Source organism: Gorilla gorilla, chromosome 3, assembly GCF_029281585.2.
Source record: "Gorilla gorilla gorilla isolate KB3781 chromosome 3, NHGRI_mGorGor1-v2.1_pri, whole genome shotgun sequence".
Taxonomy (NCBI): domain Eukaryota; kingdom Metazoa; phylum Chordata; class Mammalia; order Primates; family Hominidae; genus Gorilla; species Gorilla gorilla.
In genome coordinates, this window is record NC_073227.2 from 152,943,918 (window position 1) to 152,959,021 (window position 15,104).

At 31.6% G+C, this 15,104-nt stretch overlaps 1 long non-coding RNA gene across 1 annotated transcript in view; it reads left to right on the plus strand.

The window, feature by feature from the left end:
* Positions 1–14,773, plus strand: part of LOC129532951 (uncharacterized) — an 82,656-nt gene extending 67,883 nt beyond the window's left edge. The window contains exon 4 of the long non-coding RNA XR_008678927.2: positions 14,693–14,773. This is a non-coding gene — a long non-coding RNA (uncharacterized lncRNA). The remainder of the gene's footprint in view (positions 1–14,692) is intronic.
* Positions 14,774–15,104: the final 331 nt, after the last annotated feature.

Below are 15,104 nucleotides of genomic sequence, written 5' to 3' on the forward strand. Positions count from 1 at the left end.
GTGCCAAAATCTTTTTGAGATTCTAATTCAGTCATCTAAAATGCCTATTATTCCAGGTCTCGGCTGGTATCCTAAAAATTGTTTCCAATATTATACAAGTTACTGACTGCATTTGGTAGGAGTACTGCGGAGGTTAAAGAGTCAAATATTATCATAAATTTCTCCCTATTTTGAAATTAACACATAATTTCGTACATATTTCCAAGATCACTTTATGTGTGACATGAGAATTATATAAGTTGATATAAGATATTACATTCCAATTGCATAAACTAAAACATAGCAAACATTTTCTGAATTCATTTAGACTCATTCCACTTTGTTAGTGCTGATGCCTTTCCTCTTGCCTGCAATAGCTTGTGGTGAAAGCCAGCAATCAGCAGATCACACAGCCATCCACCTGTTACCCTGGCATCAGGGAATGTGCATTGAGGTAATTTAGCTTCTCTTAGTCTCAAAGCCTTTTTCTGCTACACAGCATAGCCAGGGCACATGGTCAGGTAATTCCCAACTCTAACCTCTACAGTGTGAGGTTACATGGTGTAACGGTGAGCACTCTGGACTCCGAATACACCAACTGTAACCTCTGCTTCAAGGCGCTAAACGCCTAGAATGGATCTGAAAAGTATAATTTTCTCCCCACACTGCCATCTTAGGACCAACCAAGGGAGTCCATGGCCAGTTGTCCAAACATGTAGTTGACTATTATGAGGTGCTAATCCTGCTGACAGGCTGCCACCTTGCTTCATCCTATCACATTCCTCTTGTCTGCCTCACAAATCAAATACAGAAAAACTGACAGTTGAAAGAGATCAGGACAGGAGTATAAGATAGTAATTGTATGTGAGAGAAAAAGTTGCAGGAGTTTGCTGGTAAAAAGAAACAAAATAATTGTAGAGAGGTCATGTGAGAAGGTTGTCGAAAATTTTCCCTTAAATCTTCACAGTGTCCAGGGGATATACACACCTCGTTGTTGTTTTTAAAATATCTTCTGAGATTATTTTTTGCTTTTTGGTTTTTGTTGTTTTTGGTGGCCTAGTCTTTTCCAATTTCACGAGTAACTGGAAGGCTGAAACATCATGGAGTTGTTTGAAATAATCATATCTTGGCTGTTGTTTGAAGGGATCTTTCACACACAATATACCATTGAAGGTCATATTTTATTTCCTCATATAATCTTATAACATGTGAAATAATAATTTAAAAACCTGGCTCATTAGCAGGCACTAGGAATGGGGGTGATTAATATTTATCTTTTCTTTGGTACCATTATTATTACAGACTCATGCTGACAGACTTTTGATGCTACAAACTTCTATAGGAACATCAGTTAAGGTACTCAGATTTCAGATAGTTCCTTCTATTTCCTCACACTCAATATTAAATATAGGCATCTTTATTTATGAAGGCAATTGAACCAAAGCTGACATGGAGATTTTATATCTCTATCATTCATATACTCTGCAATACTCTATGCACTTATTTAAAAATAAACAAAAGATGAAGATATGGTCATATGGCCATTGGTTGAAGGAAAGTATTATTCTGATGTGAAACAATGTTGCACAAATAATTACTGAAATAAATTCTATATAGGAGGGGTATGTACAAGGGGCTAGGGAAGTATATTGATGAGTAGTTAATGAAATATGGGGGTATGGGGAAGAAAATGCACATATTTGGGGGGAAGATAATATCTAAAATATGGCTTAAAAGTTGATTAGTGCATAGATAGCTTTTGGAAGGTTAGGGAACACATATATTATTCATGTTCTTTTGAAATAACATATCATTACATCATTGAACCAGCTCTTTTCTGCAGCTATTTTTGATCAAACTATTCTAAAAGCATGTAAAAATGTTTCGAAGGATATTCATATATTCTGAAAACTAAATGGTTTTTAAACATTAGAAAAAATAAGCAAATTAGACTTGTTTTCCAGAAAGAAAAATCCAAGAGACAATGATACAAGTTTCCGGGAGTCTTCTGCCTTTATTCTTTCAATTTTGTGAAACAATATAGAGTGAAAACTTCCATCTTCCAGCTCTCCTCTTAGAAGAATGGGATTTGGCCAGATATGATGAGCTGGATTCTAGCAATTTTCCTCAAATATCTGACTCCTAATCTAGGTAAAATTACAAATAATATATTTTCAGATATAGTAAAGATTACCAATTAGCAGACTTTAAAATTGAGACATTACCTTGGATTATCCAAGTAGGTACAACATACTCACATAATCCCAAAAGCAGCAGAAAAAAGTGGGAGGGAAGAAGCTTAAGATGTTGGACAAATTTAAAGCATGAAAATGAATCACCAGCATTCATTGCTTTCAAGATGGAGAAAGAACTACAGCTTATCTCCAGAAGCTGGTAAGGATCCCTGGCCAGTCAGGAAAAAAAATCAGGAACTCAGTCCAATAGTCCCATTTAACTAAGTTCTGCCCAAACCTCAGCGAGCTTGGAAGTACATTCCTCCATTCAGCCTGCAAAAAGGAACACAGCCTGCTAAAACCTTGATTTAAAGCTTATGCATCTCTGTCAGAGAGATAAGTGGGCTACACTGTGCTCAGACTTCTAATCCACAAAAACGGTGAGAAATCCAGTAGGTGCTACTTTACATCATTAAATTTGTGACAATTTGTTAAAGCAGCAATAGAAAGGTAATCCACCAACATTAGCAAACTCTTCCCCTCCTCTGCATTCTCCCACATTTTTTGACTTAATTATTTCCTATTTATTTTCAGAATTAGGTTCTAGTAAAAGTGAGGAGCCACTATCCTAGACACCTAAGAGTGAGAGAACAGTCAACAGCATGAGATGTATTACCTTCCAATTTCTTTTTTCTATCTCCTCGTAGCCATGACAATTACGTTTTTTTGAGGGCAAATAAACTTAAAGTTTAATATGTAATTTTGTTGTGAGAATATTAGTTCCAACTTACTTTGTTCTGAAAAATAATAATAAGTTATCATTCAAAAAGAAGGTGTTAATATTCTCCCCAAGATATTAAAGGCTTTCCAGCAAGGGTCCTAAACTTTTCTATTTGTTTTTTGGATGGAAAAAGTGGCCAATGTAAGAGCTAGGTTTAAAGAATATAGACTTGAGGAATAATTTTAGAGTGTTTTTTTGACAACGTGTGGGTAAGATACAAGTACTTGGAACAAACAAAAATATGACTAAAGCAACCAAAAGAATAACCAAAAGTTTCATAAATTCAAAAAGAACAAAACATTTCAAGGAGATGTGAAAACAGTCCTAAATGTGGTTCCTGAATTTTAATATAAGGAATTGGATTTGATAAACAGGAGCACATTAGTTTTCTTAATTTAATTAAATTTTGCCGGTAAAAATCAGATAGAAGTGTACTGAGAAGTGAGTACAAAAAGTGTGTTATTGAGAAGTTTATATGATAAATGGACAAGTGATAGAAGTTAATAGATGAAGTGGATTAATACATAATGGAAGAAATTATTTAGAATGAAAAACACTTTTGCTTGTCCATAACTGAGAAGAATTCCTCAATGAAAAAGATATTTTAAAGATGGAGAAAAATAGAAATAAAAGCTAAAATAATAAGGGTAAGTGATTATAACAATGTAATCAGTCTCTTGAAGTTTAAGAGAATAGCTGCCACAACTGGTAGAAAGGTAGTATGGGCATGGGGGAGAAATTAAAGGCCTGGTGGTCAACAGGTGAGCCTCACAGGGCTGCTGAGGGAATGCAGATTAGATGAGAACATGGAGGGGCACAAGCAAGATGTCTGTGAGCCTGCAGGTAATAGTAGGGCACCGACATGGGTGTGAGGATGTCCTTCAGAAGATTTCCCATTTTCTCAACTTAAGCATTGATTTCTATTCCTCTAAGCCCAAGAGGTTGGATTTTGAAAGAGAAACAGGACTTGAGCACCATTGCTTAGTATTGGTACATGCTCTAAGGGCATGCCAAGTTCTTACTCTCATACTAAGTTTATCTCTGTTCATGAGGAAATTGCCTTTCAAATCATCAATGTCTTTAAGATTTTTTAAAAGCTATTTCAGTGGAAATGTTGACCAGTTCAACTTTCAACTCCTGTTACTGAAGGCCAGTACAGATACAAGTTCAATTTTGACTCTTTGGCCGGGCATGGTGGCTCACGCCTGTAATTCCAGCACTTTGGAAGGCCCAGGCAGGCGGATCACGAGGTCAGGAGATCGACACCATCCTGGCTAACATGGTGAAACCCTGTCTCTACTAAAAATACAAAAAATTAGCCGGGCATGGTGGCAGGCACCTGTAGTCTCAGCTACTTGGGAGGCTGAGGCAGGAGAATGGCGTGAACCCAGGAGGTGGAGCTTGCAGTGAGCAGAGATCGTGCCACTGCACTCCAGCCTGGGGGACAGAGTGAGACTCTGTCTCAAAAAAAAAAAAAAAGGAAGAAATTTGACTCTTTAAAGCTCTTTGTTCATTCTGGGCTACTATAACAAAATCCCACAGACTAAGTAACTTATAAATACTAGAAATTTCTTTCTCACAGTTCTAGAGCCTGGGAAGTCCAAGATCAGGGCACTGGCAGGTTCTTTGCTGAGGGCCCAGTCTTGCTTTCAAGATTCTTGCTGTATCCTCACATGGTGGAAGGGGGGAAAAAGGGATAAAATCTGTCTCCTCGTGTGGCTTAAGAGATGGAAAGGCAAAAGGCCTACAGTGCTCTTTTCAACCTCCTGTATAAGGTCACGCATCTCATTCAAGATGGCTCCTCTCTTATAATTTAATTGTCTCCTAAAAGCACTACCCCTTAATATTATTATATTGGTGATTAAGTTTTGACATTAAGACCATAGCAATCCCTAAGACTTATATATTCAAATTTGCAGAAAATTCCTTTGCGCCTTTACACTCAGATTCACATCATTTTAGTAACAGCATACCGTCAAATAAATAGTATAAGTTTTCTTACATTATACTTTGTAACATGTATATTTATGGCATGAGCAAAGCTCTTTCTGGCCATTAGAAATTGTAGAATGATACAATTTTTTTTTTTTGTGCCTAAAGTTCCCAATAGTTTTTCTCAGTCAAGTATTAATATTCATTGTTTGGGCACCAGTGAGCTTCACAATTATTTCTCTCTTTCTGCTAAATGGAATAATCAATAAGGAAAACTAAGAACTCGTTTCTTTAAAATAAAAAGTATTAAAAACCTATAAATAATCTCTTAATATGATTTATCTTTCCATTTTTGCTTTTTCAGGCTATGGACTTGAGTCTATAGATCTTCATCTTGGCTTTGCAATTTGATTCTACTTTCTCTTAGAGTTGCCTTTTTGAATATTCCTGCTGCAACCCAAAATTTATCTCTCTGTTTCTTACTTTGTGTTGTTAACTTTACAAACACACTTAATTGCTTGCTTTCTGATGGGTTTGTGCCAAGGACATACCTGACTAATTAATCCATTTATAATATGTCAAAAATAAACAAAAATTCATTTTCCAGTGCCATCCAGATTGCTAATTTTAATTAATTAACCTAACAACTTATTTAATTTTAAATTAGTTTATTTAATTTTTTCAGTATTATCCATATTATTAATTTTCAACATCCATCTTCATATGGTTAAGAGGTTTTTTCCTAGTTCTAATATTTAATAGCTTTGACTTTAGCAAGTTACTTAGCATTTTTTGTGCCTTTTTCCTCATTTGTAATAGAATGACATTAATACCTATCTCACAGTGTTCTTTTCAAAATTAAATACTTAATTCCTACAAATTGAAGGGAGTAATTGCTGTACACAGTAAACATTGAAATGCTAACTGTTGTGATTATGATTTTAGTGTGAATTTACTAGAAACAATCTTATTTTATTATCTATTGAATACATGCCAAATAATATACCTTTTTAAATTTGTACTCCTCATCCATTATATTACTATCTACATTAATTCTATGATTAAAAATACATGCTCCTTATTTTCTTCAAAATACCTTACTAAATGATAGTATATCCTAGGCTTATTAGTTATTAAATACGAATGAATAATTTCAGTTCAGTTCTGGTAAAGATGGTGAACTGATAGTTTTCCCTTATTTTTATTTTAGAACTTTTATTGGCTTATTAAATACCACAAATATTTTTCTAGATATTGATCTTAACAAAAATCTTTTTAAAATCTAGGTTAAAGCAGATGGTCCATGTAGGAAGAACACATTGGTTAACTCAATTTCATGAAGTAGTATGAATCTTTGTATACAGAATCCTCAGTAGAGTCAGTTTTGCTGACCAGGTTGTCAAAGCTTATGACACATCAAACAAATATGGGCATAAATAATGTTGTAATTTTGTAAGCACAAACTAATCTTGAAAGCAGTATTTTACTTTGACCAAAAACTTTCTAAAAAATGATTTAAAACAACAAAAAATAATTAGGGGTTTTATTTTTCAAAAGCAATTATTGTTTGTAAAGAAATCGCTGCTTATTAAATTCATCTAAAACATTATTATAGGAGTTTTACTCTACTGGTTTTAAAGAAAGCTTTAGTAATTTAATAAACAATTTGAAACAACAAGCACAAGTTACAGTTTATCAACGGTACCGTATTTGTATAAGCTGTACAACAAACTGCAGTCTTACTGAGAGTTTTATAATTTAATAATTGTGGTAAGAAACAACTTAAAAGAAATTCAACATTTATCATTCTCTAGCCTTGGCATTTACAAGTATGTAAAATAAAATCCACTGGCAGCTATTTCTTTATCTATGTAATATTACAAAAGAGAAATGCTTATGGAGAAATGTTGGTATGGTATGGTTAATTTTCAAAATGCTAAAAAATATTCAACCTTTTTAAATTATAAAATTCAAATTATATCTTTTAAAACATATTGTCCACAGGGTTAAGATTTGTAGTGCAGTACAAATATTTCATACTTTCAACAAATTACTAAACAATTAAACATTTTGAACTGGGAAAGCACAACTGCATTCATTAAATGACAGATAATTTAACAGCACAACCAGTAAAAACATCCAGAAATCATGAGAAAACTTGCACTTACTGAAAACAAAACAACTACAGGGTACTGAAACATATTTTGGAAATATCAATCAAACTTGTAAGAGTTCAAAACAATTCTATTTCCAAGATATCTCAGAGTTACATTGAGGTATTCACAGAAGTATTTTAAATGTCTCAAACAGAAAAGAGATCACTTGCTACTTTAAAGTAACTGCAACAATTTTACAACATTGTGAAAAATTGCAATTTTAAAATAATTATTTTCTTTAAAAAAAGCAACTTACCACAGAAAGTTATTGAGTAGCAGAAACAAATTTCAAAATAAATTCTGCATCTGTAAAATTTTACTTCATCCTCTGATTTTATGGCAACAAACAAAAAAATCATAGCTTCTAAATCTCAACATTTAATTTTCACATCACCTTGCTGAAATGGAAACAAGTTACAGCTTTCCATCAGTAGAGGTGTTATAAATAGGGAGACAGCAATTCAAAAATAAAGAAACAACTAAACTTTTCATATTATTCTGTATCATCAAAAATTTTAACTTCAGGAGGTAAACAAAATAGTTTTTGGTTTTGCTGCAATTGCTTTTAGGGACTTAGCCAAAACTGCTTTGCCAAGGCCTATGTCGAGAAAAGTATTTCCTAAGTTTTCTTGTAGGACTTCTATAGGTTGAGGTCTTATATTTAAATCTTTAATCCATCTTGAGTTAATTTTTGCATGTGGTGAAAGGAAACGGTCTAGTTGCAGCAACATAGATGTATCTGGAAGCCATGATACTAGGTGAATTAATGCAGGAACAAAAAACCAAATATCACATGTCCTCACTTTATAAGTGGGAGTAAACATTCAGTACACATGGACATAATAGACACTATGGACTACTAGAGGGGGAAGGGAGGGGAGTATGGTTTGAAAAACTACCGATTGAGTACTATCCTCACTAGCTGGGTATAATATATGTACATAACAATCCTACACGAGTACCCCCTGTATCTAAAATAAAAGCTGAAACTTTTTTTAAAAGTGGAATTTTATTAATATTAGTAGCAAGTGACTGTTGTATGCAATTTCTCATTTAACATCTAGATTTATATAAAGCAATTTTCCTATCAGTTCAATTAGTAATCATGTCAAATTTTTATTTTTTCTTCACATCTTATCCAAGGCCACCCATATTTAATTGTGTAAAGCATGTAAAAGTTAAACTAAGCAATGTGAAGTATATTAGTTAACTGTTAGGTAACTGTGAGTAATTTAAAATAATTGTTGTTTATAATGAAGTCTATCATATACATTTTGCCAATAAAGCTGAACTTTTTATTACATGTGAATTGTATACATGTATTATTATATTCCAGATCAAAACTAATGATCAGAATGTTTTGTTGGCTTTCGTAAAAATTTAATATAAGAAGTGCTTTTTTAAAGGCTCATTATTAGAAGTCATTCCACATTTGAAAATACCATATTTCCGTGTGTGTGTGTGTGTGTGTGTGTGTGTGTGTACATGTATTGTAGCCTAGAAAACCAGACTTAAATCAAAATAGGGTTATAGTAAAAAATGCTTATGAAAAGTGGAAAGTAGTTTAATTGACAAGAACACAGACTTGTATATGAATATGTATTAAATAAAAGCAGAGAAAATTATTTTTATCTCTAAAAATTTTAAATTACATTTTTGAGTACTTTCATAATATAAAATTAATTCCTTCGCAAAAATATCTGAAAATTAAAACTTCATTCTTTTTTTCTATTAATGGAAATAATTTGACTATGAAATCAGATTCCCAAATGTTGAATTTATTCATGGTTTCTTATCTCATAAACTGTTCAATGAAATAAAAAAATACTTAGTCACAAGTATTGTTTAATCTTCCTATCTCATGTTAAATTAAAAAAAAAATTCTCCATTAACTTAATTATTTTAACCCAATTCTATTTCCCAGTTTCCCTCTACTGAATCACTTCTTTTTGCACTACTTACTGCTTCTCCACAATTTTATGATTTGTTTTCCCTTGAAAAAATTAGTTTAGCATTGTTGTCAACAGTGTAAAATATGACAGTTTATACTTCTTAAAACACATGAAGAATCAAAATGTATATTTGTAAAATTAGTTATGAAAAAAGAAAGGAAAATACATTCTTATGTATCTTGTCTACTTCATCCACCTATCAACCTCTTTCATAAATGCAATTTCTCAGTATTGTTCTATTTATTACTGCCTGAGAATACCAAGGCCACAGTTTACCTTGATTGCTGTAGGAAAATAACATGTTTTCTAGAATTCCACAGCCACAGAAAAATACTGCCTAAGAAAAAATGGGGACTGTGTTTTTAAATTAAATCTGGCTTAAAATTAAAGAAAATATATTGTTTCTTGAAATTACTATCAATTAAAAATACAAATAAATATACCAAGAAGATAAATCATATGCATACAAATTTGTTTATATTAATTAACAAAAAGTATCAAAATATTAAGGCATAAATTACTATGTTCATAGTTATAGAACTATGTTCGTAGTTATAGAACTATGTTCGTAGTTATAGAAGTATCACAACTCACTGTGGTACTGTAGAAGAAAGGGGTTTTAGAGAATGACTACTAGAAAAAGGGAGTTATGAATAATAAACTACAGTCTTCTGATCAAATACAGAAAGATGAACAGCACAAATCAACCATACCATTTTTGCTTGCACACATTTCTATAGAGTGCACTAATTAGTGGTTAAATTTGTAGTTAGTTTATAGATTACAAAATATAAAGATAGAATTTATAAAGATAAGTAAACAAATAATAAAAATCTATGGCGTTACGGTGAAGGCAGAAAACAGATCTAAATAAAATCAGAAACACATTCCTCACTCACATGATTTCGTATTATAAAAATGTTGAGTTTTTGTCAAATTAATATAATTATAATACTATATTTGCACAACATTTTAAGAAGTTATGTTAAAAACTGGTCCCAATAATTTTATAGTTCATATAAAAGAACATTGCAATTTCTAAGAAATATAGCATAAAAAAATGAAGAAAATGTTCAATGTTCATTAACATATACTATGAGAGAACCCTAATATCAACAATTATAATATGTTGATATTCAATTAAATTTAAATTGAATTGAATTATGCTGCTTTATTTTAAAATGTTTTAGAATAATTGAGTATATATCGGTTATAAAACAGAACATAATTATACAATCTCTAAAGTAAATTTCAAATTGATTAGCAAGTTAAATGTAAAACAAACTGACAAGCATTTTATTTCTTCAAAAATAAGTATGGGAATTATATGAAAACAAGAGGATTAGGTTATGTACCGATTTTAAATGAATGATAAATTTTCTGTAAAGCAAAGACTATATAAATGAAAACAAAAATAACTCTAAGATAGGAGAAAATATGCAAAACATGTAAGTCTGAAGTTGGATTGCTATGCCAATAAAATTACATGTCAGCATATAGTGTCATGTTGAATTTAAAAGAGTAAGTTCTAGGATAGATTGCATGGTTTATTTTATGAATTAATTTATTATTTTTGTGATACAATATATGAAATTCTCATTTAAGAATGATGATAAAAATTGAAGTATACACAGCTAACTTACAGCTTTATTTATAATTATATAAATTAGCATTATGTATGACACATGGTATTCAATAAATGTTAACCTTATTACCTATAAGTATCAGTACTGCATAGACTATTTAGAAGTCATTACACTAAGAAAGAAAACTTGGAATCATGAGTAAAGGGCATATAAGCAATACAGAAAAAAGGCCACAGTATTCACAACATTGTCATTAATTAAATAGACAATATTAAAGGGTGAAATTTCTACATTTTTGGATTCTGGATGTATCTCTTTATTATATGATTTCCAAAGACTTTTACTAGGCAATCATGCTCATCCAACTCTACTTTATGTAATTAAATATGTCACCGTAGGAGGTATATTTAAAAATTTTTATTGTAGTATGAACTGATAAAAAAGGAGACATAAAATAAAATAAACAGGTGTGGGGGAGACAGAGAAACAAAACCCAAAAACAACTTGAATGGATACCATTAGAGAAATGGTTAGAATAATTACATTATATTCATATATGACTCATTATATAATGTTTGGCCATGTGACTTTGGCAAAAGGAATTTGACAAATGTTACCTATACCTTGTCTAAGGAAAGCTTTATTTTCAGCTGTTTGATTTCACTCAGCAACTTTCAATCTGCCTTTTGCTATGTGTACAACACATTTTAGGGGCTTATCCTTCAGCCTTGATCATGGAATGAGAACGTACATGGAACAGACAAGCAAGTGACTAGCAGCCTGAAGCAGAGCTGCAGTTGACTGTAGCTTTAGTATAAAATGAGTCAGAAATATAACATTTTATTGATTTAATACACAGAGCTTCAGTAGTTATTTGTTATTACTGCAAAAGCTAATTAATAATTCTGCAATAAAATATTATAAGGCTATTAAAATAATTATATATGGCTATGTATTAACACGCAAATAAGCCAGATGTACAGGTGCACATGTGTTTATAATATGCAACTTACAGAGTATTTTCTAATTTTAACTTGTTCTCTTAAAAACTGTTAAATGTATTTGTATGTATACATGTGTTATATTTGTGTAAGTATAAATAAATATATGTAAAGTAAAAAAAAAACTTTAATTTTGGTTGCCATGAATAAAGGGAAAGGAGATGTCATGGTGAGGGTTGGTCAGAAAGACTGGATTAGGGTGGTACTATGAATTTTTCAATAAAGTATTTTATCAAACTAGCCTCTGTTTCTTCCATGATGAATTATAATAATTAAAATAATGTCAAAGTAAAATGCAATGAACATTCAACATAAAGATATTTTATCCCATTTTATGTCTTTAAAAAACATTGAAAATATTATAAAAAGTGCAAAAAAATCATAAATGCTAACTTCAATTAAAATCGAAATGGCTCTTACTAACTAAAATAATCTAAAACTCAGAAATTTTAAAGCAAATCTTTACTGAAAGATGGGAAATGATTTAGGCTCTCTCAAACTTTTGTTTTCACGTGAATGATGGAGGGAACAGAAAAAATATTCTGTTCCCATAGACGTGCAAAACAACACGTGGCAGAACTGCAGGAATAAAGCTAGAAAACCTTCTATCATTACTGTCTAACAAATCACTCTGTGTATACTGAGATTTCTTTATTTGAGTGAAGTATAGAAAGAAGAGATAACATCACTTACATTACAATCCTGAGGATTCAGACTAAAGGGTGTTTTTTTGTTTGTTTTTTTTTTTTCTTGAACTCTACTGATCCAATGAAAAGGGGAAAATGAGGGAAGATGGCCCATCTGGAATGAAGAATATAATGGATGGGGTCGTTAATAAGCAGTATAACAAATTAAAACTGATGAAGTTTCAACTTGCATCTGGTCTCCTCCGAACAAATACACATTAATTATTTTGAAAGGCACTTACATATTTAACTTGTAAACAACAAGAGAAAACCTAGCATATTTACTTAATTTTGAGGTGAAGGTAAGAATTCAAGACATATTTGGTCTTGAACAGGTGGGAAAACATCCAACAGCACATTTGAGGTCAAAAAACTGTGGAGTCAGTTCCACAAAGTTTTGAGGAAGAACAAATGGGACACATGACATTGTTGTCCAGTCAAATTGTCATCCAAATAAAAAGTAAGAAAGCGACTAATAGAAGTGTTAAATTTTGTAAGAATTTAGGAAATATATAGGCCTTGAATCCAGGTTAAGAATAGTAATATAATTACTGGCCGAATTCAGTGGCTCACGCCTGCAATCCCAAGACCTTGGGAGGCCGAGGCAGGCGGATCACCTGAGCTTAGGAGTTTGAAACCAGTCTGGCCAACATGGCGAAACCCCATCACTACTAAAAATGCAAATATTAGCTAGGCATATGGTGTACACCTGTAATTCCAGCTACTCAGGGGACTGAGGCAGGAGAATCGCTTGAACCCAGGAGGTGGAGATTGCGGTGAGCCGAGATTGCACCACTGCACTCCCAGCCTGGGTGACGGAGCAACACTTCGTCTTAAAAAAATAAATATTAATCACAACAAAAAATATGGAAATTGAGAACCTTAATATATTAACTGCTACTGGCATTTTATCCATTTAAATACTAGGAATAGACAACTATTTTGGGGCCTGGACATATAATTATTTTGACCATAAAAGTAATAAAATTCTGATCTGAAAGATGTAAAATAAATGTAATCATGCTTTCTGTACATATTTAGCAGCAATATAATAATAGAAATAATAACAATGGCAATGATAATGAAAACTGAAAACAACAAAATACAATCCTAGTCTTACAAATATTTTCATAATCCATTTTTATACCTGGGAAATACTTATAACAAACTAATAGTTATTACTCACTGGAAATTCAAATTTAATTATGTATCCTAATTTTCTTTGGCAGTCTTATTGGTGGGGATGCATTTGCTGGAGAACAAAGCAATGTTAATATAAAATCTGATACTGTACTAAATTGTATATCATTTGGGGATAAAAAAGCTGTTACAAGAATATTTTTAGGACAATTGGAAAAATGTGGACATGGAATGGGTATTGGAAACTGAAAAAACATAGCCATGAAAAATGATTATTGTTAACTAAAAAATGCCTGGAGATATTATGTGAAGTACAATATCAATTTGTAAAATATATATGTTTATACAAACATAGGAAAAGATCCTAAAGAATACACTTTTAATGGTAGTTTTCTCTGAGGGCCAAGAAAATGTACTTAATCATTTTATTTTTGTGCTTTCCCATATTTTCTCTGTATCTAATATATATGTATATATACGTACTTATTTGTTATATTAATTTTTGTTCTCTGTCTCTGAAATATTGCATAATAAAAAATGGGGCTATATGGAAACTCTTTGTACTTTCTACTCAATTTTGCTGTGAACTTAAAACTTCTCTAAATGTAAATTTTATTAGAAACACACAAACTATTCTTACTGCCATTTCATATCTTCATAATAATTCATTTAAAAAATGCATGAATTAATTTTGTTTAAGTTAGAGATTCTGGATTACTCATTTTCTCCTTGATCTCCTAAATACATACTTCCAGCCTACAGTATTTTATCCTAATATAATATATATTTTTTGCTTGCCAATTTCTGTGCAATGTATCATACTATGTTACAAAAAACTATGTAAAATGAAATTTAGTATATTTAAAATTTTTCCTTGGACTCTAAACTTCTAACCAAGCATCTTCAGGATTAAATCATTATTGTGAATATTAATAAAAGCTAATTAAAATATAAATGTATTAGAGAGACTGATTAAAGTAATAAACACAAATAAAATTATATGGGAAATGCATCAAAAATGGCCTTTATAGGAATGCTCTCTTTCAATTATTTTGTGTTCATGTACTAATAGTATTTATTACTAGAATGATGTTAATCTGTAAACATTTACGAACAAAATGTATGTGGCCTCTAGTAAGTGTGAAACCTACAGAAAGTATTTAATGTTTGATATGTTAGTTGCCATAGAGGAAAAGCATATTCTGTTAGAACTACTCTAGTAAGTATGTAAGTAGAATAAATAAATAAAGAGAGAAGCTGATGAGTGAAAGCTATTTTCAATGTCTTCCCCTTGTGTTGTTTCAGGATTATTCCTCAGAAGCTATAAAACCTTTTGTAATATTGGAAGTTGACAAGCCAAGCGCATTAAATGAAAACTGTCAAAAATCCTGCTCCCTTGTGCTATTATGTGTGTACTCAGAATATCCAAACAGAGGTCAAACTATCTCATCTCTAGTGCCATGCTTCCCTTTTAACAATTATATGCATAACACATGGAAAGAATTCAAGTCACACAGAAGTATACGTTGGCTTGAGAGAACAGGCTTCTCAAACATCAAAATTTAAAATAGTCCCTTTGTTTTAAGGTTTTACCTCTTGATAAATGTATCAAATTGAGTCTCAAGAAGAGATAGAGATAAGGTTTTATTTATTAAGGTGGAAAAAAAGTTATTCCTGAGGGCCTTCTCAAGCAGAGCAAGTGAGAAAAGAGTAAGTA